Source organism: Falco naumanni, chromosome 8 (assembly GCF_017639655.2).
Source record: "Falco naumanni isolate bFalNau1 chromosome 8, bFalNau1.pat, whole genome shotgun sequence".
Taxonomy (NCBI): domain Eukaryota; kingdom Metazoa; phylum Chordata; class Aves; order Falconiformes; family Falconidae; genus Falco; species Falco naumanni.
The window spans coordinates 62,736,436-62,762,655 of record NC_054061.1 but is presented as its reverse complement, the minus strand read 5'-3'; positions in this window follow the sequence as shown (position 1 = coordinate 62,762,655).

The window sequence follows — 26,220 nt, the reverse complement described above, 5'->3', positions numbered from 1 at the left end:
CAAAGCAGCCTATTTTTCCCTGTCCTAGCTCACCATACCAAATACAACATAAGGGCTACTGATGTTGGCAGAAGTCTTTGGGTTGGGGAGTTCTTTGTGGACCAGATGGCACCTCCTGTACCCATTTTCTTAATATTCTTCCAACTAGACATTCAATTGTTGTGGCTCCCCCCCCCCCCCCCCCCCCCGCCATTTGCATTTCTTATGGTTTCTTTAAATATGCACCTTTATCAGCATCCACAAAGAAGATCATAAATAATCAAAGCCATAACCCATCAGTTACTGTGAAATCTGTTACCCTTCCAACCTTCCCTAACCACCAGGGTATGACCCTAGAACATAAACCATCTCTTCCTAATAGGAATTTCAAACACGGGTAGTTAATTTTTCAAATGTGTTTTCATGTATCCTTATCCACAGAAAAGGTGGACTAATGATGGATTTCCTGTTTCCTCCTAACTGAGGCATTTCTTCCTGGCGCATGGAGCAGGAGACCTATTTAACCCCTTTAGCCACAGCAGAAAGCCATTTAAATCAGTGTGTCATAGCAGCTGTGGCCGCAGGACAGCAAAAGCCAGCTCAGCTCGCTGCAGCAGGGAGAGCCTGACACCTGGACGTGCAGATAGGAAGCATCACCGTGGACCAGCGCGGGCTGGCAGACAGCAGCGCATTCATCTTTCTCAAAGTTTGTCCCAGGACAGCTGAAGGAGCACACCGCGGACTGCACCGAGGCTTTTCCTACGTGCACGTGCTCTGACAGTATGTGATAGCATGGCAGCACAGTGTTTGGTCTCATCTCATTTTTGCTATGACAGTCCAACTTTCAGAAAGGAGACTGTTAAGAGACCAAAATGAGGTACAACCTAGAGGAGAAACAAGGCCTTATAGAAACATTTGCTTTTCCTTTGCACAGAATTATGGACATGAGATACTGTTGAGCCTGAGACACCACTGTTTTGCCCACCACTGGAACACCACTGATGGAAGGAGAAGGGGCAGCCAGCAGGACATGTGAGATTACATGCTCCTGCTTTGTGCACCACCAAGTAAAAGCCACTCTAAATCCAGTTACTAACCGCATCAGGGAGAAAAAGGGGCCTTGCTGGTGGTGACAGTTTACACAAAGATGAAATACTCTGCACACTTAACATTTTCCACATCATCCCTGCAATTAGCGCAGAGTACCGGGCTTGGGTGTTCTCCCTTTGAGTGATCGCCTGAAACTGTGCAATTAAGTATCTTCTCAGATGAGAGAGATTCTGCACTAGGTCCTCCAAAGGGTGTTTTGGGAATTTCACCTCTTATCTGTCAAAAAAATGTTTCATTTTAAAGCCCAGATGCTGTTTCTAGAAGTTCATAGGTATTTAAACGTGTAAGGAAACAGCAACACACATAGGAGGTTCCTCAGAACTTACAGAAGTCTTATTTTCTCAGTTCTATCTCTTAGTCACTCCTCACTAAAGGTGTTACCATAAAAGGTGATAATGAAGTGTAAGATATAGCTAAAAGCACATTTTTTTAATTCCTCTGAGAAAATTTTAGGCTTTATCTTATTTCAAAAATACAGAGTAAACTTCATTAGAAGAAATTCTAGGGTTGCAACATGCATCTCTGGTGAACTACTTCATCTGTGCTCTGTTCACTTATAACCTGTGCTCCTCTGCTAAGATTATATTGGGATGTACATTTTATTTGGTAATTGATACTATGAAGCATGCGGGAAGATGTCAATTTAAAGTCTCAGCTTGCATTCTTTTCTACATAGTGAAAGTTTGTCATGATAAAATTTAAAATTTCGGATGCTTTTCTGAATGTTGTAGGTACAAAGATAAGTGGCGATGAACAAAAGGAGTGAGGTGGCTCTTCAGCTATAGACCTGAAAAAGACAATTTAGTTTTGTAGCAACTTCAGAAGTTTCAGGAGAGTAATTGTCATTCTACTTTAGAATAAAAGCAGGATTTTCATAGTATTTACACATAACCATGACTTTTGAGTTTTCTAACTGTGGGAGAGGATTTGCAAATAGTTCTGCGATCAGAACATTATCTGAGAATGCAAGAAATTTAAGTAAGCTTGGGATCTGACTGTGCAAGTGTCTGTACTCTAGTTTACACTGAATTAATCAGACCTGGGAAAGTGACAGTTCTCCATAGCTCCCAGGCCAGTGCCTTTGGCATTAAACATGCTAAACTTACTTTTTCTCTCCTTGTTCCTCTGCAGGCAGAAATATCTAGGTTCTGATCTGAAAATGCATTTCACTATCATTCAGGTTCTGAAGACAGATCTAAAAATCTCCATTGAAAAAGAACAGAAGTGACTGAAGTCTACAAGTTATTTTTGCTTCAGTGAAATGACATGATTGACAGTTGCTGCAATTAATGCAGCTCATTCCAGCAACATTAAATATCTCAAAACAAGTTTCTGAAAGAAGGCTTATTTTAGCTGAGTGAGCCTAATTACCTGTTCTGGGTAAATTGACTATTTAAAGGCATCTCAGTTCCCTCTTTCACATAGCTACAGATACAAAAAAAAGTAAAATTCATAAAGATTGTGACCCATAAGAGACATATTATGCTGTGATTATTATTTTTTACCATTTTTGGTAATAAAACATGAGCCTTGATCCCTTTTCTATTATCATGATGGCAGCGTTACTTCTCGGAGCTGCACCTGTAACTCCGCTGCTGCACAAGTAACACCCACCAGGGAGAGGTGAGGGTGATAGTTCCGTTAAGTACAAGCGCCGCACCAACACCTTGGATTCAGCAGGGGACTAACCTACTTTTGCATTGTAACTCTCCCTTTGATCATGATACATTCTCCATAGCAGTAGACCACAACCTTTTGCTCTCTTCATGCTCTAATGAGCGCTAAACTCATTTGTATTATCACGTTAATATTGTATGATGTCAATGGTAATAGTTTAATCAAGCTGTACCTTTTCTTGACTGGTCACACTAACTCTTTCCTACTCAAATGAATTCTGGGACTTTAATTAAATTATCAGTTTTTAATGGAGCTTTTTCTTAGTCTTCTATTTTTATTTCTCCTATAGGCTCCTGAAACTTCCTTTCTAAAAAGGCCACTGCGAATGAAAGCCCAGAGAACTATGTTTTCACATTTTTAAAAAAAAAAGCTTCTGGAAAGTCAGCTGTGCTCACCTCCAGACCAACGAGATGGTACCAAAACCACAACACTGGGATGTGTTACTCAAGCACTGCACCGTTTCCTCTCCTGTTTCCACTCAGTCAGGAGTGTTGACTGGTTAGGTGGATTAAATAAGGAAGCAAACACAAGTGGCGAGGCACTGACATCACACCCTGGATTTGTATCTGATCCTCAGGATCAGGTAGAGGCCATCAGAGGTTTAGTTCCTCTGTGCGTGGCTCTAAAAAAACCCATCATGATAGACAGCTCCTGAGCCCTGAGTCCTACTCTCTGCACTGAAGTGCATAAAAGCAAGATGCTCAGTGCAAACAGAGCACTCGGGAGTGGCACGGGGGTCACGCAGCACCTGGCCACAGTCCAGCTCTGCTGCCCATGTCCATCTGCCTAGACAAGCAGTTACAGGTTTTCCTTTTCACCTAACTTACTCCAGTTTTGCTTTAGCCTGTACATCAAGATATATACCACACACCCCACCTTCAGGATTATGGTTATTGCTGGCTAACTTGGAGACTGCAGAAAGCTGAATAGAAATCCTAAAACACGCCAGAGCTTTACATGACATGTACAACAAGCGTTATTGCTCATCTGAACAATAATTACAGGAAAATACACAAAATAGGCCTAGAAGGGCCCTAAAAACCATGCAGTCCATTCCTCTGCCTCAAGGCAGGAACATTTTAACCCAGCCAGCTGTTGACAAGCATTTGTCTGTCTTATTTTAAGACCCTCTTTAAAAAGCCTTCTGAACTGACAGCTATTCAAATTACTGTTGCACCACCTTTCACACAGATAGCTTTCCTTAAATCTGTGTAATTCAAATGTGTTAATGCTTGTCTGTTACAGACTGGACAGAGAACACTGTTATCTACCTGGTTTTAGCTAGCCTTTAAGTGTTTCAAGGACTATTGTATCTTATTTTTCCCCCATCTCCTTTTAGATATTCTTAACTTACAGAAGGACCTTACAGCAGAGCAATCAATACTGCCGTCAAAAACCAGCCACGCTATCGAAAACCCCACTTACTCCACCTGCACTCAGCTAATGCAGCTCCAAGTCCCACAGTTGCTAAAGGAAAGCTGACCTGCACACAAGACAGAGAACACATCAGGACACCATTCAGTAACACTGGTTTTTGTAATCAAAGATAACGCGCAGTGGGTTAAAAACAAACTTGACCAAAAAAACGTGATCAAGTAGATTCAAACCCAGCAACTCCCACTGCTTGCTTCTTTACTCAGCATCTTACTCAAGTGCGCAGGAGAGGGAGGCTGGAGAGCTGACAGCAGACATGGTTTGCCTTCACTTGGGGAAGGAGTTGTGTCATAGTGTTGGTTACTAACACAAGCATTTAATTCACACAGCCTCTTTGGGAGTCTGAAATACAACACGCTGCAGCTGAAGGCCATTTCACAGTCTGTATCAAACACAGTTTGCTGTGTATGTGTGTGGGGATAAGGTTGGTTCCCATCACTCCGCATTGCTCAGGATCTATCATTTTAATGCAATGGACTCTGATGCACATCAAGTGAGAGGGGGAAAGATGTGCTCGACACAGTGAGCTAGGCATTTTGAGATGCCTTTAAGCAAAAAACATACCATCTCTAACAACATTAGGGTGCTGCTTTGAAAACTGCTCAGATATTCTGGGACCTTTGGAGCTCATGGAAAGGGATCCAAGCTCTGCAACCATTTGGGGACTGCAGAAGCCAGGTGCCTGCTCAAGCACAGCAGTTTTAACCTGTTCTCTCAAGATACCGTAATCTATAGATCACAAACCCTTTTCTTCTGATGGACACACATCCTTGTACTTGAAACATTCCCAGAAGCATCGTCTGTGGCAAAGACTTTGCTATGATAATTGCAAAGTTACATTAGACTGTGTGGAGTCTGTGTAGCGACATTAAATTAAATTTCTCATTGGCTTCAAGGCTTGCTATCTGTAATTAGTGGCTTCTGTTCTTTATTACAATGATCAGTAGTGCAGCGCTATTCATCACCACAGTCTTAGTTAATTATCCCTGCTAATGATTTTCACTGTGAAAATAATCTACAGGTCCCATTTGCAAAGATTGCTTTGCATTAAAATTATTTGCTGGTAAGGCACCATCGTGAGCTGACAAGCTGTGGGTAGGAAGTTACTTATCCTGTAAGATGGTAGCTTAGTTGATGCAGTCAAGAGAGAGGGAAGCATTATAATTTCACAATTTGGCATCGAGTTCGTGACTACAATCTGCCAGATGTGTGAGAGGGTGGGAGCGAGATGTCATAACAGCATGCTGAGGGGAGCTCAGCTGGAGGCGACAGAAATAGAAAAAGGACGACTTTAAGCATCTCTGCAGTTTTACACAAGCACTGCCGGTGACTACTGCTGGTCTTCTGGTAACAGTCAAAATATACATGTCCAGCTGCTTAGCCGTACAGGACAGAAAGCACAGCATAAACGTTAAAGTTCACAGCAGAGGTGTTGTGTTTGTGGCAAGTGGGTTTTGCTCTGCGAATGGGAGGACTAGCCAAGGATGCTGTTTGGCAGAGGCTGGCTGTGTCTCAGAAAAGTGAGAGGTGGCCACCCATTCTGGAGGCTGGAGGAAACTGGCATGATGAATAGAGACGGCAGGGGACAGACATGCTTTTCTCTTTAAACAGATACAGGTGGTAGAAGCTCCTTGAGAAAGAGAAAGTCATCTGTCAGAATCAAACAAGTTTTGTTTAACAATTGCTTTTGATTACCTAAACCTCTTAATAGCTATAAAAATCCAAGGATGAAATTTCTCATGCAATGAAAATACCAGACTGTGAAATTAAACAACAGCAGCCTGCCACCTGCCTTCTGCACTCAGTATTTGTTCTGCGCTTGGAGATACAAACACACCGCACACGTTAATCTACAGCGCACTGGGCACGTGCGGTACCCTCAGATGGTCAAACCAATGCGCTAGGGAAAGAGGCGAAAGGACTCACGCAGAGTGATGTCATTTTTCTCTGGAGGATGTTAAAGGAGAAACGAAGTCAGCATTATTACAGAGGCTATCAGAAGTTATATGTTTAACCAAGGAAACTGAAAGAACCTGCTGAGGGGGAAGGAGAAAAAACAAAAAAGGGGACAAAGCTTGGTGACAGATGCTTTTCAGAAGGAAGGTGTCTGTCTTGCGGCTCTACTGAGTCAAGTCAGTAAAGGTCAGGAAGGCTGAGGCACAGCTGGAGCCGAACTTGGCAAGGGATGCAAAGAATAACAAGGGCTTCTACAGGTACATCAGCCGGAGAAGGAAGGTCAGAGAAAGCGCACCCCCCGTAATGAGCAAACTGGTAAAACTGTGACAATGGACGAGGAGACAGGTGAGGCACTCTAATTTTTTGCCTCAGTCTTCACTAGCTACTTGAGGGATGTGGGAAAAGTTGATGGACCAGAAGACAGGGACTGGAGGAACAAATTCCTTCCCACCATCAGAAATTGGGTCTGACCACCTGAGGACCCTGAACATACCATAGGACCTGATGAGCTGCATCCCAGAATCCCGAGGGGACTGGCTGATGTGGTTACCAAGGCACTCCCCATGACATTTCAAAAAGTCATGGCAGTCAGATGAAGTACCTGGTGGCTGGGGGGGATGAAAAAAAAAAAAAAAGGGAAACATTGCACCCATTTTAAAAAAGGTTGTTAAGAAGGGCCCTGGGAACTAGTGACCCATCAGCGTCACCTTTGTGCCTGGGAAGATCACAGAACAGATCCTCTTATAAGCTGTGCTAAGGCACATGAGTGACAAGGAGGTGATTTGAGCCAGCCAGCATGGTTTCAAGGGCATGTCCTGCCTGGCCAACCTAGTGGCCACCTGTGATGGACTGACTACAGCAATGGGCAAGGGAAGAGCTACGGATGTCATCTGTCAGGACTTCTGTAAGGCCTTTGGCATGATCTCCCCTCAACTTCCTTCTCTCTAAATTGGAGAGAGATGGACTTGATAGGTGGACTGTTCAGTGGGTGAAGAATTGGCTGGATGGTCACATCCAGAAGGTAGCAGTCAATGGCTTAGTGTCCAGATAGAGATCAGTGACAAGTGGCATCCCTCAGGGGTCCATACCGGGACCAGTACCGGTTAATACCTTCATCAATGACATAGCAGGATCAAGTGCACCCTCAGCAAGTCCACAGATGACACCAAGCTGAGCGGTGTGGGTGACATGCCTGAGGGACAGGACCTGGACAAGCAGGCCCATGTGAACCTCATGAGATTTAACAAGGCCAAGTGCAGAGCGCTGCACCCGGGTCAGGGCAGCCCCCAGTGATACAGGCTGGGCAGCGAAGGGACCACGAGCAGCCCTGCCAAGGCCTTGGGGGTGTTGGGGGGTGAAAAGCTGGATGTGAGCCACCAGCATGCACTCACAGCCCAGGCGGCCAGCCGGGGGAGGGAGGGGGCTCCGCTGCCCTGCTCCAGCGAGTCCCTGCCCAGAGAACAAAAATGCTCAGAGGGCTGGAGCACCTCTCCTAGGAAAACAGGCTGAGAGGGTTGGGCTTGTTCAGTCTGAAGAAGAGAAGGCTCTGGGGAGATTTTATTGCAGCTTTCCAGTACCTAAAGGGGGCTTATAAGAAAGATGGGGACAGATTCTTTTGCAGGGTCTGCTGCAAAAAGACAAGGGGTAATGGCTAATGGCTTTAAACTATAAGAGGATAGATTTAGATAAAATATAAGGAAGCAATTTTTTTCCAATGAGTGGTGAAACACTGGGGCAGGTTACCCAGAGAGGTTTCCATCCCTGGAAACATTCAAGGTCAGGTTGGACAGGGCTCTGATCAACCCGATCTAGTAGAATATGTCCCTGCTCGTGGCAGGGGGTGTGGACTGTGTTCCCTTTAAAGTTCCTTTCCAACCCAAAGTATTCTACAATTCTAAATGTGAAGTCAGCTGTAAAACTGTACAGATAGGAGAAGGGCAGGGATGACACTGGAGCAGAACAGCTCCAGCACTACCAGCCTGTCAAGTGAGAGCCTGTGATATTTGATTCTTTTCACAGAGCACTTCACAGGTACTGCTGGGCTGCAGGCAGGATCTTCGTGGGGTACAACACGCTACCTCAACAATGGTAAGAATCCTAGACTGTAAAAACTGTACCTAGCAGAAATCCCCAGAGCAGGAGCTCTCGGTTCTTTACAGGAGAAAAGACATTTTCTTATGAAATGGAGTTTCACAGGGTGCAAAACAGGGAAGCATGGTTTAGAACTTGAAGCTCATTAACAATTAACATTTGTCGGTAATCATCATTAAACACCTTTAAAGTTAAAACAACACAGCAAACCTTTTATCTCTATTTCCACTGAGTTTTACTGCATATGCTTGTTTGCTTCCGCCTCCCATAAAACCCAGCTTTCATTCATAACATCACCACATCTACTGCATACAAACCACAGAAACATCTACCATACTATGGGCTTCCAGGGACCAAGAAGCCCTACCCTAAAATTTAGGGCTCCACAAGTACAGGTGTTAAAGCAGTTACATTGCCAGTGAGGTTTTTGCTAGCATGTGTGAAACTTCTGCAATTAGTCATTTTCTTTACTGTGAAGCACATTACAGAAACTCCTCCTTTCTGCCTCTGAATCCTGAGGGTCAGGGTTTTTACTCTGTAGCTGTTTCGGTGACCACACAACTGCAGTAGCCTCTATGGCAAGGAGTGACTGCAGCAGCCCCTTTTCAACCCCCAGGGCCGGGGGGTGCTGAAGGCATTAGAGGGAGTGACTGCTTAGTGCAACTCCGCAACAGTTTCAGCCTGGAATAGGCAGCGACTTTTTCATTGTAAATCTGTCCAGTGCCCAAACCAACAGCTTGGCTCAGGTGATTGATTTTCCCTTTTGAAAAATACTCCAAAATAAATATAGTTCTATACGTTTTCTCTCTTCAACTGCTGGGAGCCAAATGAAATGTGATGTTGATCTCAATCTGCTTTGCATAAAATACACAAAACAGACCTTTGCATTTCCAACGCTGGAAACGGCACCAAGTGAAAATTGCTTTCAGCAGAGGCTCAGGGTCTGCATCTCCCTGGTAACTGGTTTATTGTGCCTTTCCGATGGTAGCAAGCTGTCCGGCTTTATTCTCCCCTCTGTGCCAGAGAGCAGCAGCACAGTGGCAGAGGGCTCCGGTGGGTTGTGCTGCTGCAGCACCATCTGCTCAGGGGTTCCTTGGGCAGGTTAACTCTCACCTTCTGCTTAAGGCAGTTGTCACACAACCAATGCCAGATACATCCAAGGCCAGCTTCAATTCAACCAGTTGAGACCAGGAAGTGGGTTTAAACCTTGTTTTAATTACGCTAGACTATCAGAAGTATTTAGCCCATAGTGTAAAAGTCACAGTGCTAATGCATAGCATCGTTAGTTCTCAACCTCCATCCTAAAGAGTTAGCTGGCCTTTTTCTCCCATGGGTTCCCCTACAAGCTCCTCTGGAGCTTCTAGGAATTTACTGAAATCCAGCTAGTCCTGTACATGCAAGGATCAGCCTAGAACATACCTAGTTTTTCCCTCCCTAGTACTTAACTCACCAGCTCATTTGTATGAGAGCATCACCTTCCTTCCCAGCCTTCTCTTAACTCAGACCTGAAGCTCAGGCTGCAGAAAGTGACCTCTAGAACAGACCTAATGCACAAGGATAACTTCTTCCTATGTCATGTACATTAGTCAATGTTTGTGAATGATTTTGAAGTATAGACAGTAAGTCATAGGAATGTATACAAGGAAATCCTAAAGCAGGTGGCTTGCATGAAGGGGAAGGGAGCAGTGAAGACGTGCCATAGCTCCAGCAGCAACGGATTTCAAACATGACTTAAGTGCGAACATTTCCCAAAGGTTTCTGTGGTGAAGGTGGGGTGAAAGAGAAACTTTCCCTGTGGAGAGAGGGGAGGGAAGAGACTAATAATAAGAGAAACTAGACAACTACCCAATGGCTTTAGGGTTTGGCAGGAATGAGTTGAACACTGTTTTAGGAGTCAAAAGGCACTTTTGCTTATGAAGCAAGACATAAAGGCTAACTACTGAATTATGAAGCCAGGAGTGATGTTCTGCAACTGTTTCTGCTTGCAGTATGCTCTAATATCCAGCATCTAAGCCTTTTTAACAGTCCTTCCCAAATAACTTAGGATGCAACATTAATGAGCATAAAAGAGGGCTCAACAATGCGTTTAATAATGCTCAAGTGGTACACCAGTTAAATTTCAGTCATTAGTCCTGATGTTCCTGATTTCACTGGATTTGCATCTATGCGGCTGAACATAAGTTTCACATGAATTTTAGTATTGTTTCAAATATTCCACCCCTTATTTCTCAAACTGAAAAATTACCTTCTAGTTTAGGATCAGAAATCCAGAAAGAATTATAGATTTCATGCTATGCTTTTATCTTCCTGAAGACCTTTATCATTAATGATCCCTTTTATTTCCTGTCTCTCAAGCAGCATCAAGACTATGGAATATCATTAAGCCATATCTCCATTCAAAAACTAGTGTCACACTCTCAGCTATACATTAAGTTAGGTCCTAGATGGTTATGTTACTTGACTCCTTTGTAATATGAGAAAAACCTGATGAATGTTCCTAGTGTCATCTACTTTGTTATTCATTTGGGTTTTTCATTAGTCAAGAATTTAACTACTCCATATTATACAGGGCTAGCACATCTGCTGAAGGGTATAAAAGTCAGCAGAAGTAATAAAAGTTAAGGCAAAAGAGTGCTTAAAGTGTTCTTGTTATTTATAGCTTAGTTATTTATCAATAAATGGCAGCTGTGTATAAATAAAGTAGGTTTGAGCATTTCAAAAGACAACTGGTGGCTTCCATTACTGATAAGTGAAATGAAAGGGATTCTCAGTAAGATAGCTAAGATATATTGGTCAGGAAAGTTATTAGCTTTCCCGCTCCTAGTAAGTCATGGAAGGAGGCTGCCATTGACAATACAGCAGATGAAAACCTATGGAAGGTGACAAGGTGGAAAAACAGCAAGCAGTCAACAGACTATCAATTTACTGCAGGGGGTCTAGTGACTGTAGCAGCGTCACACATCAAATCATCTAATAACGTCCGCTTCCACCTACCTGCAGGGAGACGATAACCTTTCTTCCCCCCGCCCCTTCTCTCCTTGTTACAGCTTTAAGTGATTAATCTTGAGCCACATATAACGTGTAAGGTTAGGAGGAGGACAACAGAAAGCGGTTCATATTTAAGCAGAACCAGGACAATTAGTTAGTCTTACTCTGGTCATCGTACTCTGCTGAGAAACCTTCTGCCTGGAGACTGCAAGGCTTCGTGCCAGAGCGCGGGGCTGGCTCCCGGCAGGGCTCCCCGCCTGTCAAGCCAAGCCAGCTCTGATCCCCGTGGCCCCCAGCCCACCACCACAGTGCTCCCGGCCTTGGCAAAGACGCCGGTGCCCCAGCCCAGCAGCCGGCAGGAGTGCTGCTCACCCGGGCCCAGCCCAGCACCACGTCCCTCCAGCCTCCACCTCCCCGTCGAGGGGGGTGCGCAGTGCTTCCAGCCACAGCCCACCCCTGAGCTTGGTGGCCTGCTGGAGAGCAAAACCAGACAGACAAAGCAAGCACAATATATGGTCACAAAGGTACCCTGCGTGCTTTAAATTATCTGGTTTGAGTGCTGAAACACATACGAAACCATGGCTAGAGCAAAAAGGGCAGTCAGACAACGAGGAAGTCGGAGTGGGATGTGACCAGGTGAAAACAGAGTTCACCAAGACCCAGCTCCCTGCTAAGTGATATGGCAGGAACTCTGCTTAAGAACCTTCAGGTACTCAAACATCTTGCCCAGAAAACACTGTTAATTTACAGAAATAAGAAAACAGATTGGCATTTGAATGTACTCAACTTTTAAGGGGCAGGAAACATTATCAAAAGGAGAGAAATTTCTTCCCACACATTAACTTTCACTTACAAGTTGGGATTAGAATAAGCTTCTGAACATGAGAAGTACACTCAAACTGCAAAGCTGTTTTCATCCTCAGCTGCAGTAAATCTGCACATCCCTGCTGAAGCAAGGGAAACAACGCCAGCTCCCACCAGCTGGAGAGCTGTCCCAGACGTTCGCACCCAGGGAAGAACATAGCATGCTGCACTTGAAATAGATTATACTCTTAAATATTTTATTGGACCTGAACAGTTCAGCCTCACATTATGTCTCTCTTTGAAGCAGAGCTGGTGATGGCAATTATTTTTCCAGCTTCCCATGATACCATAAACTCCCAATTACAGCTTCATTGCAAGGCTGGCCCGTAGGATTAACTTGGCTACTGGAGGAGGAAGGCTTTACTCGGACCACAGGGGTATCCTGTGAGAGGAAAGGCACAGGAAGCTGAATGGCAAACCTCGGACACATTAATATGGGGAACATTTATACAGTGATAAAGGTTTTTTAGACTATAATCCCCAGTTCAAGCTCCCTGTTCAACAGGAGCGTTTTTCTTTTTTTTTTTTTCATCCTACCACGATGAAGGGGTGATAAAGGACTGCCTGAGCTTCTGTAACTGCTAAGCAGTTGTGAGTAAATGACTTTGGGCACAAAGGGACCTGCTGGTGTGATACACCAAGAGATTCATTTGCGCCAGCCACCCGGCTGCCACGCTGCTCAGCCAGCTTATCAGATGACATAAAAAAAAGATTAGAGCTTGCTTTTGTTTTGCACTGCCTTCTTGCTTCCTGAACGTTACCTTCGTCCTTTCAAAGGTTTTAGATAAGCATTTATTGGAAGTGTAATTCTTGTTATTGAAAAGTGGTTTAACATGCGTGTCAAAAAAAAGAGTAGTCTTTGTAGTGATAAGGTAATAGTATATTTTAGGTAACATTACAAATTATTAGCATCCCATTAGTTTTCTTTTCAAAAAACCTCCAATGTGAAATTCTTGAGAACATTAATCCTCATTATTGTTACATACATTACAAAGAGGCATGGGCTGTGCTTTAGTAAACTGTGTTTTGATAAGTTTTCAGCTGTGCCTGTACCAAATCTGCTTATTTTCATCTTGCCAGGTCACCTTCCTTCGTTCTGAATTAATATCTAATAGCAGGTAATGTAGACAGAATGCCACATTGTCATAATAAATTGATATTTAATAGTACATAGATTGGTGTTGGGGTTTCATATCCATCTTTGTCAGATGTACCAGGAATCTGAATCATAAGCAGAATTTCCAACTCAAAAAGAAAACAAGAGACCCCTCAAAACAAGACAGTAGAAATCTACATACTTATTACTGTGTTAAAGAGGGGATTCCTTGGGTTGCCCTCTCCTGTAAGAAGGTCGTGTCAGTGGGATAGTGAAGTAGGAGATGTCACCAGAGCACAAGAGTTTCAAAGGGAGCAGTAGGCTGAGCTGTGCTGCTGAGCCGCACCGCCGAGCGGTGGCCAGGGTGCACAGAGGTAAGCGCTGTTTCCCCAAGCAGCTCAGTAAATACCCCCAGCTTGTGTAGCTAAAGTAGGTGGAGGAATGGGGTGTGCAGGAGGGCAAGTCAAGTGGCCCCCTGGAAGAGGAAAAAGATGACTGTAGTGCAAAATTTGGATTAAAGAACAGGATTAATGACAGATCTCGGTATTAGGCTTATGCTAATATTTCTTTTAGTTGAAACAGAAGATTCACCACTTCCTCAGAATACAGAGGTATCAAGATAGGAAGGCAGTGTGCTAACAGAGGAGAAAGGCAGGCCCTGAAGCGTGCTTTGCTCCATTAAGATGACAAACCTTGCCCACCAACGGGGGAAGCAAGAGCAGGCATGGCCAAAGGAAGCACCAGCGAGAGCCATGACGCTCGGCTCTGAAGGGAGCACCAACGTCACCTTTCCTCTTCACAGACACAGGTACCGGGCACAGCTGCCACCCAGCTAGGGGCACGGTCCACTCTCACAAGTGTCAAAATACTTCAGTATGAAACCTATTTCCTCCATGCTGAAAGGCAAGTTTCTACCTCTAATTGTACCTGTGAGCCTAAAGAAGGTTGAGAACACTTGTGAAGTGACCTGGGCTGGAGAGTAATTCACTTGAGGTTTTAACATTATTTAAACTACGGAGGTGTTAAAGCAACATATTTGCACATCACAAAAACATGAAGCTATTTTCTAGTAGTTCTCTAGTCTAAAAAGCTGCCGTATTAAGAAATCTCTTTTAAACTTTCCAGGAAATCTGTCACATCATTAGACAGCATAGCTGCAAGTCAGTGATAGACCCAAATTAATTTAAAACTAATGATGGAACTAAACAATCATTTATTCCAGTCTTTAATATTTGACAGACATTTCTGCCTCCTTGTCACTCTGTGGAAAGAATTTTTCTTTCTTGAAAAGCCATTTTCCAAGATAACCTGAAGTACTAAGTGACTGAGTAGCAAAGTATGTCCCTACATAGTATTTTTAAAACACACCTCACTAACGACATGCCCCCTTTTAGCATTTTACTGTGATTTTCTGAAGTTACTGATTACACCTTCAAATGTCTTGCATTTTTAGTTGAGACATCTGGAACTAACACAAGCTTTAAGAGCCAACATGCCAGGTCCTATCTCTGGAGGCAGACCACTCCCGCTGCCTCTGCGGAACGAGCACAAGCAGGAGATTTCAAACCGACCCAGAAGTGGTTTAACTGAAAGGCTGGTAAATACAACTAGTATATAGTTTAAACAGTTGATGTTTGGTTTCAGAACAAAGCCCTTAAACATGTGTTGAAGTACATTAACCTACACAATTTTAAGTTTTAATCAGATAAATTTTTACAACACTTTTGCCATTTGACTGTTGCACAGTTTTGCCTTGGTTTAGCAGCACTAATGAAATAGAGGAGAGAAAGTATATTAGAGGAGGCCAAGAAATAATTCCCTTCATATATTAAAAATTGAGAGAGAGAACCCAGTTTATAAGGCACATTTTCATAGCCTGGTTAGCAGGTTGCTCTGCTCTTCTAGAAACTTTGCACTTCCTCTGTGGATAAATAAAATTACTGGTAATTCTTTCAGCTGAATTTGTCAGTCTAACACTACCAGGAACATTAAAAATCTCTTCTCATGAATCTTACAAAAATTCAGAAGAGCAGCACCAATAAGAAAAACAGATATGTAACTAGCAAAGTATTTCACTGATTCCAAGATATAAACTTTAAGCTACAGTGATGCTCTCATATCAACATCTAAGAAATGGCATATAATGATCTGTGCTTTCAGAGATGAAAGGAAAACAAATGTAAGAGGTACTAAATAAAAGGAGGATGACATGGGAAACTTGTTAAGTGTTGCTTAGCAAAGATGCATTTGTGCTATTTGTATGGATGACATCTGCATTACCTACTTTGATAGAAGAGTCATTTATTTTTACCCAGAAAAAATCTAAAGGCTTTACCATGTGAGGATACTGATGCACTGCTGACTAATTCTTATTGAACTGGCCTCCCTTGAACTTGTCATTGGATACACAGCAAGTACTAGCATATGTAATAAGAAACTAACTTTACTCAAAACACTAGTTTTATTTTCCCTTATTTCACAATGGCTAGAAGAACATAGTGGCGATGTTTGGAAAAGCACCTTGTTCCCTTCTGCTTGTTCTTTAGCCAATACCTTATACTTTATCCCCCTCCTGTTATTCTTCAAACATCAGTATTTAGACCAGGGGAGAAGTGGTCTCCAGATTAAACGAGAGCTAAATATCTGAACATTTTGAGGATCTGGACCTATTTCCAGAGCTGCTTGGAACCTGTAACCAAAATACATCTATCAAATGGAAATACAAATTGAAATGCACTCTAAATGAATGCAACACAATGGGATTTTACTGGTGTGACATGCTAAGTCAGTGCTATGTAAAAAGTAACAGACATCCTGGGTATTTGTCTGAAGTGACAACATCTATTTGGGACAGGCTGTTCTTTGCTGGGGATTTGGTCCCGCATTCATCTGTCACCAGACAGCGTTTCAAGCCAGCAGCAGCCTGGTTCATGGCACTGGGCTGCCACTCACACACATCTGCTCAGAGGCCACATTGAGAATTCACCTCAGTTTTTCCCTTTTCACTGAAATCACACACCTGGTAGTTTAAAACAACATTTTGGGTTTTTTTCCTCCCCCCATGGCAGCACAGCATACATTAAGACACACATGAGAGAGCTCATCCAGAATGACACTGATGTAAACCATCACAGAACTAGTCTTTTATTAAGTTTTACTGGTGGGCCTTTTTGCATCATTTTCCTTACAAGCTTTCCCCTCCAGTAGGTTTCCTTTATCATCACATACTTTAAACCCTGAAAACCTCCGAAGAGGGCTCCGATCAGCAGTGACTCTTACAGCACGCTCCTGGCTCCTGCACTTACTCGGTGAGGGCCAAGGAGCCCATGGGGCTGTGCAGCCAGAAAACCCTCCTGCAACTCAGGCGGTGGCAGCCTGTGACACAGCACGGTGAGACCAGCTTTGCAGGAAAACCAGTGAAACCCCACGCACAGCTAGTAAACCAGCCTGGGTCATAAGGAAAGAGCAAGGTGCAGCTGTAACCCAGTGGCAGCAGTTTTGCAGAAAGCCGTTTCCATTGCCATTAGAGGCAGAGTTTGGTGCAATGGCCACATTACCTGTTGCAGTGCAAATGTTTCAACCTGTACCGTGGCTGCAGGGCAAACACCTAATGATCACTTCTGACAGCAAACTCACATTTGCTCCTCAGCCAGGAAGGGGCTTTGGCAACGACACTGGATTTTAATGCCTAGGTCATCCACGCCACTATAACCAAGCACCTCAGTGCCCACATTAGATCAATCCAAGAACACTATCAAAACTGTAAATAGCTCCATCAAGTCACTCACAGGTAGTGAGATGGGACAGACTCCACCTTTACAGACCAAAAAGAAGGCTGATTTTCCATTAAGCTCTTTCCACTAGCAGTATTTCTTCAGCACGCCAGGGAGTAAAACATACTGAAGTAGGTGAAGCTGAAAAATATTCTATTCAGACTAAAAATATCTTCATATTCAATCATTACAATTATGAAAATGCACAAAGCTTTTCCCCCATCCATTAGAAATGATTTAGATCCTTAGCAATCAGACATCCGTCTCCCGCCCTCACTGCACACCAGCAACATGCTTGCTCCTTTGGAGGGCGAGAGACTCATGTTCACAAAGAGCATGAAGCTGCCGTGTGAGCCCAGAGCTTTGGAGAGGGCAGCACGGCCAACTGATGCTGGGCCTCCGCAGGGCACGTCCTCTCGGCAAGGCAGCATTTGTCAGCACGAGCGCTCTGGTCCCAAGCACTCCTGTCGATACAGCGCTTTAGGAGTAAAGGTCCTAACCCTAGAATGGGGATAGCGCACCTCTAGGTCTAACCACTTCCCTACTCTGACATCTCTTTCTGTCAGCCAGGGCTGTTACAAATGGCCAGGATAACAACAGCAGAGTCCTGCTGCTTCCCCCCACTCTGCAGCTTCAATGCACAACACCTATACGTTGTGCGCGGCAGGCAGCACACGCTGTGCTGTAAGACGAGCAGATGTAGCTCTTCCTTCAGCAGCACAGCTCACAGGCTCTCGGCAGCAACAGACAGAGCCAAAAGCAGGATGCCTGGGACCAGGCAAAGCTTGTGGCTACATAGCACAGGACACACTGTCCTTTCCCCACAGCCAGCACACATCCTCGAAAGCTGCTCACGCACGGCCAGCTAGCTCTGTGCAGCAGGGGCAGGCTGGAGCCTTTCAAATCCCCACATCACTTTTTTAAAGGAGATGAAGTTCATCCTCTAAAACCAGCTGCATCTTCCCTATACAACCACCTCCAGCCTGCCTCCAGCATGCTCCCACACATGCTGATCACCACTAGTGATGTTTCCTTGTTCACCTGTTTTCATTCTGTCTGCCATTGATTATTTTTTTTAAACTGCTGTGACAAAACACTCAGCAGCCTGCGCCAGATACACCCACTGCATTATTTGCACATTTTCTTCCACGTGTGTCTAACAAGGCAATGTGTTTATTACAGTCATACTGGTTATTTTGTATTGTTGCCTGAGTGACTGTGCCTCTAACTTCTATTAAATTAACAAACACAGCAGTAACATTAGTAACCCCTACCCTGCTAAGTAAAAAGAAATCAGTAAGAAAAACCAACCCCATAGCATGGGGCCCTCCCACTCCAAAGTTCATCTTGTTCAGTAAATATAATTCATTTAGGTGTTAGAAATAATGCAACTGTTTAGATTTAAAAAAAATGTATCCAGCATTTGTTCCCTGAAACATCACATTTTTTCAGATGTTTAACATCAGGTTTCAGAAAGCATGACACTTGTTTACCAGTGCACACTTAATCATCAAATAAAACTTAAGAAATTAGTGTAGGGATGATAGAAAGCTATCAAACGAGTTATCGTATAACTTTCCGCAATCTTCCGAAGACCAGAAAATATTACTTCTCCATTACAATAAATAGTTATCAGATGCTATAATCTTACAAGCATGTGGAAGATTTGGACTGCAAACACGTTCTATAAGCTGAACTTTGGCACAAGACCTATAGCGCAGAGCATACAGCTGGCATGCAAAGCTGGTTGGAGTGGGAGCATGACCTGCAGCCACCGAATTGCTGTAATGGGACCTCAGTTTCATTATTGTAATAAAATCTTCAGCCATTTTAAAGAGAGAAAACATCACAAAGGACAAAAACCTCATGAACATTTATCAATCCACTGCAATTGAAGGCTTTTGTGAGGATGAGGATAATCCAGTAACATTCTTGAACCAATAGAACCTGCTTCCTTCTACAGGCTTCATATCCCCTTTGCATAACTAGAACTAACATGCCTCAGTTTGACACTTTGGCATTTGTTTGGAGAAAAGATTTTGATCCAGATTTTAAAAGACTTCATCTTGTTATAACACATCCTATCATTGATCAGTTGATTCTGATTTTTCAACCCCTTTGTGCCAAAAAAGTATTTTGAATTTAATCATATTTTTCACAAGTTCAAAGTAGCTATGACTGCAAGCTAAAAATCTTTAGAGAAGGAAAGCAGACATGCAGAAGTACAAAATAAATAATACTGACCCTTCAGAGAGGTGGTAAAGGCAAGAGAGTTTAAAAGCTGCCGCAGAGTCAATAGGAGTTTTGAACCCTCCTTCCATCACAGCAGCACTGGGCAGCCCTGATAGAAAGACTTTAAACAAGTCTTTTTTAATAGTTATGTGTAAGAACTTAACAATCATCTACCCAGACAACAGTAGGCTTCCACTAGAGGTTTAATCTACTAATATGCACAGAAAATCCAAAAGCATCATTATTTTACTGAAAAAGTCTGCTTCACACAGCTGTGGAACAAAATCACTTCCTCGGGAAGCAGTATCAGGTATGATACTCTATCATTTTCATAGATCCACTTGGTCACAATTTTCCCAGCTGAAGAGGTTACACTGTTGTGATTTTGCTGTTCAGGGTAAGCCAAGACAAGTTTTGAAGGCCAAATGAAAAGAAATCAAGGAATAGTTGTTTATAAGCACGTCAAATAGGATTGCCAATACTCATACTGTGACGATAATTGATAGGCACAATCAGTAAACACAGCTAGAGCCAAACTTCATCGTGCTGAAAGACAGCCTTTGTAGAAGGGAAAAGTCAACCGAATGTCCAACGCACCCGGGAGCAGCTACAGACCAGACTTTTTGAGCAGGGAGCATGAGGGGCTCTCGAGAGCCCTGTTTTACTGCCTCCAGCTCCAGGCAACACTACCTTCAAACAAGCCTGGGCAGGTTTTCTCACCGATGCGGCTCCTCGGCAGAGCCAGCCGATTCCACACAGGCGCTGAACTAAAACCGGCCGATGCACAGCACGGTAAGTACTTGCACCTACAGTAGGTGCAATAGTAAGCTAGAAGCGTTCGGGCAAATAAGCTGCTGTGTCACTACTGAGATGGTTGAAGTATCATATGTCAAGCCCAAACAAATGTATGCTGCATATGTTACGTGGTAAATTATCTTCCCTATTAAATTTAAGTAGTGATGAACGAGATTCTTCATCACACTGTTTTGAGCTCATTTAACTATCTAAAGACTGTATTCTAGTTTAATTGGAAGCAACAGGCCTCACATTAGAATAACTAAATGAAATCTGTGTCACCTATAAAGCCAGAAGCCTGACTAGCTGAGATGAATAGACCCTCCCAGCCCCAAACCCAGTGGCATCTCTCACATGATTAATAAGTGCTTGTGAGACATGGTCCTGATTTCAGCTGGGACAGCTAGTTTTCTCCCTGGGAGCTGGTACAGTGCTGCATTTTGGATGTAGGGTGAGAATAATGTTGACAACACACGGATGTTGTAGTTGTTGCTGAGTAGCGCTTACCCCAAGCCAAGGGCTTTTCAGTTCCCCAGGCTGCCAGCGCGGAGGGGCACAAGAAGCCGGGAGGGAGCAGAGCCAGGGCAGCTGACCCGAACTGGCCAAAAGGTGGTGAGCAATTATATTGTGCATCACTTTTCTCCAGAGTTTTGTTCCCCTTTTTGTTATCTCCCTTTTCATTACAATTATTTTCAATTACAATGAGTTCTAATCTCAACCCACAGGTTTTACCTTCTGATTCTCCTCCCCATCTCACCTGGGGGGCATAGAGTGGCTGCACGGTACTTAGTTGCCAACTGGGGTTAAACCATGACACACCTGTAATTTGTTACTGGTTTAAGATTTCAGTCCCAGGTGCATTCAGCAAGCACTCCTCATTGGTCTTTTACATGGAAATCCGACATCATCAAGCTGATGCAAGGGTTAACCCTGACATGGTCTTTTGTGATACCATGGCCCTGGGTCCCACCCCTGGAGAAAAGCCAGGATAACACCTAATCCCAAGTGTTAGAGCACCCATCATCCTTTATCTTTAGGAGTCCTTCCCAGGGTAGCTTTGTACACTGCTTGCTGTTTTTCCTCTCTCAATCCCTTTGAGCAGCATGTCCCATCAGGAATTGCTTCAGACATGTCCTGGCACTGAAACAAGCCCACCAGGGCGAGCAGGGGCCCGGGCGGAGCAGGACAGGCTGAAGCAGCCCCTTAGCAGCAGGAGGGGATTAAAGCCAGCAGTGGCTCACCCCAAGCTGCTGTTCAGAAGCCACCCTTGCATTATTTTTTTTTGGAGGCTGAAGCAAACAGAATTGGGATTTCCCCCCCCCATTGCTTCTGAAGGCTCCCTTGAGGCACAGCCCCCTTCTTTCTCTCCCCAACCCCCTCACCTTTGTCAGCAGTTTAGAAGTCCAAGTAACTTTCTTTGTATTCTGATGCTAGCATTAGTTTTAGTACCTCAATACTTTCCTTAAGAAGTTAAAAAGCTTTTGTTGGTGTAATTTTGATCCCTTGCACTGCCAGCCAAAGCGTATTAAAGCAATACACAGGGTGCTTCCATGCCTAGGCTGTGCACTCAGGTACACTGCCCTCCAAGGAGAATTATTTGCTTCTTAATATTATTTGACATGTTTGGTACAAGTCTAATACTTCGCTTGTGTAACCTGCTTCCTTCGCCTCCATGAACAGCATCTTTGATGCACCATTCTACAGCTCTAGATTGTTTTTTTAAAGTATTTTATATTTAAACTAGAACCTGATACATAAAAGATCATCACAAAACTACTGTTTGCTGTTTATACACGCTTGTATATGCTTTAGCTTAACCACATTCAGACAAGACGGCAGTACGTGGTGGGTAATCCCCCGTACCATGTTGCCAGAGCAAGTAAAAGCACCAACATTCTCACCAATACTCCCAAAAAGAGTTAATGAAAAGATTTCTGGCATATGGGGGAGGTGAGGGTTCGCTATTTAACATGAGGAGGCTCAAAAGACAAAAGCAGTTATCTGTGAACATACTAATTTATCCTGATAGCAGTTTTAATAACAGCACAGTTTTTCCTCTTAATGTCACTTCTGCTGCATTACTCCCTTTTCCTTGCACAAAAAGGTTAATTGTTAAAATTACACTTAGGAATAGAAAATAAGGTTAAAGATGATATTTAGCTTCTGATACTCTGTTTAACCACCAATACAAGCTGGTAGAGTGTCATTAAGCAAGAAAGAAGAGAACCTGGGGAGCAATGTATAGGAAAGTCTGAATATGGGAAAAGAGAAAAAAATTCACAGTAAATTGGTCAAATCACACACAATTAACATTAAAAAGGATAGCATCGCAATAAGCCAAATACAGTGCTGACTGCTACGCAATTAAATACGGAAATTGCTTGAAACCACTGCTTCTTATTTCTTTCAACACAATCCTGACATCAGTAATCTTTACTTCTCTCTCAGTTTTGTTCAAGCCCACAAAGAAAATCTACTGGGAAAATAAGAAGTATGAAAATCAAGTAGATTAGTTACATCAGGTTTGATTTTCTCCCTTCTGGCACTGGTGAAGAAGCAGAGCTGCTTACTGGAATTCTACTAACACTAAGTGGTGTAAAGGAGAAAAAGATTTATCCTCTTCCAATTCACCCAGTGAAAGAAATCGATGACAGAAGGTTGTATTTGATAGAACTTTCTTATTTCTGTTTCCAGCTTGCCTATTATCTGCCTCTACTATCCTTTCTTATTACTTTATAGCTTCCATCCTGAGCTACCTTGGCTATCCGTTTCTTCCCATCAGCTTTCTTTCCGCTATGGCTCCATTTATTCCAATATTTGGAGCCTAATTCGTGGTACCATTAAACATGGCTGTAGGCTCAAACCGAGATAGATTGTTGCTCTTGACATTCAGATGCGCCATACACTCACTCCCACTCTCCAGCCCAGCTTTGCAGATGTTCTGTAAATGCCAAACCAGGTTTTCTTCCTCGTGCCAGAATCTTTCAGCTGCTCTGTCCTTACCCTGTATTTATCACCTTTATGTTTTATGAAGCTCTCAAAAAGAAAAAAGCCACCCACAGCACTATGAATTCCCTTTTTCTTCCTCTTCTGCCTCCCACAGTCTCCCTTTCACTTTAATCATTAATATAGTTTCAAACTACTTATCTTGATGACAAGCTTTAAGATACTCATCCACGGTCAAAAACCTGTTTCTATACATACTAGTTGTTATTATTCATTCAGATTCCCCAAATTCTTTCATCGAAACAAGCTTTTTCCTTTATCATCTGCCAGCCCTAAGAAACTAAGCCCCCTGGGAGCTCATCTATTCTGTGAAATGCTGTCTGGGATGCGCCTTTATTCTGTATTTTCACAAAAATAAAAAGAAGTTGCAGGAGCCTTATCAGTGAAAAATCATGAACCCTTGTGAATGTTGTCAGACAAAGAAAGAGAAAAATATAATCAAACTTCCTTGTTAAAGTGTCCCAGACGCAACATATGGGTGTCTTTGTTCACTGGGCTCTCTCAGTGCCCCCGCAGCACACCCAAGCACAACATCCCCCTCCAGCTGCCCGGCTGCAACCACCCCGTACCCCGCGCCCCCTCGCCCACGCTGCGCAGCCGCTACTGCCATAGGAGCTGCCCCTACGGAGCTGTAGGCAAAAAAACAGGCAGAACTGGAAACCACACACAAACCCCAAAAATGTATATTTTAAACATATTTTTCTTCAGAAACAGAAATTTAATCTGAATTTCAAGGGTGGCAGGGATAATTAGCTTAAGAAAACACATGCTTTCATTATTAAATTTAACCACAGGAGCTGTCAGCAGCATCACCCGAGTGATTTATATGCAGACAAGAGCAGGAAAAAAAGTCACAGAAAATATTAATGGATTCAACTTAAGCAGGTATGGATTTCTTTCCTATGAACAGCCATGAGGTAAGGTATGTTATTCCACAGAAAAGAGTAGACACAGGAATTTTATGAGTTTTACTATCTGGCAATGGTTGTTTTTGAAGATTACAACACACACACACCCAAGCTCCTACCTCAATTTCACCTTCAAAATAGAGCAAAACATGAGCCAAGAGCCCTCGCCTGCTCTCCCCCTTCCCCAGAGCCCGGCCGGTGCTAGCCAGCACGGAGGTCACCTGGGAAGTTCTTCCTACACACTCCACTCTGCAAATTTACAGCTCTACAATGCAAATTTACTTCTAATAATTGACCCTCAGAGGTGTGAGACAAAGTCACAGAAGGAAGCAATACCAGAGAAGCAAACTGGGAGTTACCTTTACAGAGGTGACTTTATGAGACAGCCAGGAAATCCTGAAATAAGTATAAAGGTGCTGTGCATTGCCCTCTCTGCTGTCCCCTTACCCGACAGGCAAGTCAGAGCCAGGCTCCAGGGTGCACACACCAGAAAACATTTCTGGTTCACAACTAAAAAGAAAAAACAACTCAAGAAGGAGAAGAACACCCACACATTCCTTAGCACTCAATACATCTCTTACATATTTTTTTCAACATTCTCCTGCAAAAGCTAGGAACTACAGAAGGACTAATTCATGAAATAGCAGTACTGGACTCAAAACAAGGAATTCATAAAATACCTGTGCAAAAAAACCTTTAGAAGACAACAGACACTGCTCTCCCTGGAAAGATCCATCAGGCTGAGAAGCACACCCAGGTCCCCACTGGTTCTGAGCTCTTCTAGAAAGTACTGTGAGAGCTGGTGCTTTTGTTGCCTGGTGTGATTTGTGATGCCCTACAGCTGAGGGGCTGGGAGGCGTGTGTGGGTGTTGGCCTTTGGCAGCAGCTGCAGGTAGTTGACTTCAGATTAAATGAGAAGACAGGACTCACCTGCAGCCTGTGATAGGGGCCAGCAAAGAGAGGAGTAACGAGGGCAAATGGTTGCATGTGTGTTTGGGAGGGGGAGATGGGACATGGGACATGGTCAGAGGCAGCCTGTGGGTCATAGTTTCCTCTCCCTCCACTGATAAACATGTTGCTTTGTAGAATTTTACCTATTTCATGTGCATAAAGGTAGACAGATGTTATTTTGACATGGGCATAGCTGCCTCTGCACTGCGAGAGCTGGATACCTATTTGCATCACCGCCATGCTTCCCTCTGTCACAGCTGTGTGTCTGTGGCTGCTGGCTCCCCTGCCTGCGCCGTACCTCCTGGGCCGGATTAGTGCTGAGGGCAACAGGTGCCAAATGGAAACTTCTGTTTGTTGCTATCAGACCGCTCACAGTGAGCAACAGCCTCTTGTTCGGTGGTGTCAGCAAGACAGGTCTGGCACAGATTTTCATAGCTGCTTTTCCAGCTGGTTCTCGGAAGGTACCAACTGCTCTCAAGGGACTGGTGAGATAGCTGAGGGTACCGATGACCACGATTTCACAGCTGAGATGTTTTCAGCATTTGCAACTTCAGGAATTTAAGGTTTTATGTAGCACAGCAGCCTCAAAGTAGCCTGATTTGGATCATGCCAAAGCCAGAAGTACTCTGCCCTGTGTGACATTACAATTTTGTTTAGAATTTCTTAGCGCTGGACCCAAAAGGTCCTTGAGGCTGTCTGTTACTTCTAGTTTAGAGGAAACCATTTTTAGTGAGACAAAGAGAACGCTTCTACAGCAATGACATACAGTTAATAATGTCATTTGTGGAGGATAATGTACAACCATTAAAATGGGATGCAGAGTTTCATAGCTGCAGCTATTGTTTAACCACCAAATTTAACTGTTTTTCTCCCAACATCTATCTCTATAATTACTAATCTCTCTACTGTGGATTATTTATAAGGTGAGTTTTCCGTGATTTTCTATAGGACACAGTGGCAGCCAACTGCTAATTTAAGCACAGTGTCTTTGCTGTGGAAGACACAGAGATTTTTGCCCTGAGTATAAAACTACCATGTAATTTTTTTATTTTATTTTTTAAGAATAATTTAACTCTACCAGACCTACTGTCCATCTTTATTCACATTGCAGTTACATTTGGACCTTTATATTTCTTAGTAAGTCTAAAAAAAAATAAATGTATACTGCAATTTGTGGAGAGTGATCAATAGCACTAGTTCAGCCTCTCAATGCACCCCAATGTGTCAAAAATATCTGCATATGTGTTTCATTAATAAATTAAGGTCCAGCTTGCAGAGAGAGTAAGACTAGCAGAAAATGGGGTGAGAATACTCGCAACCCATTTCTTGCTGTGATGGAAAAGCTGTACTCTCAGACTTC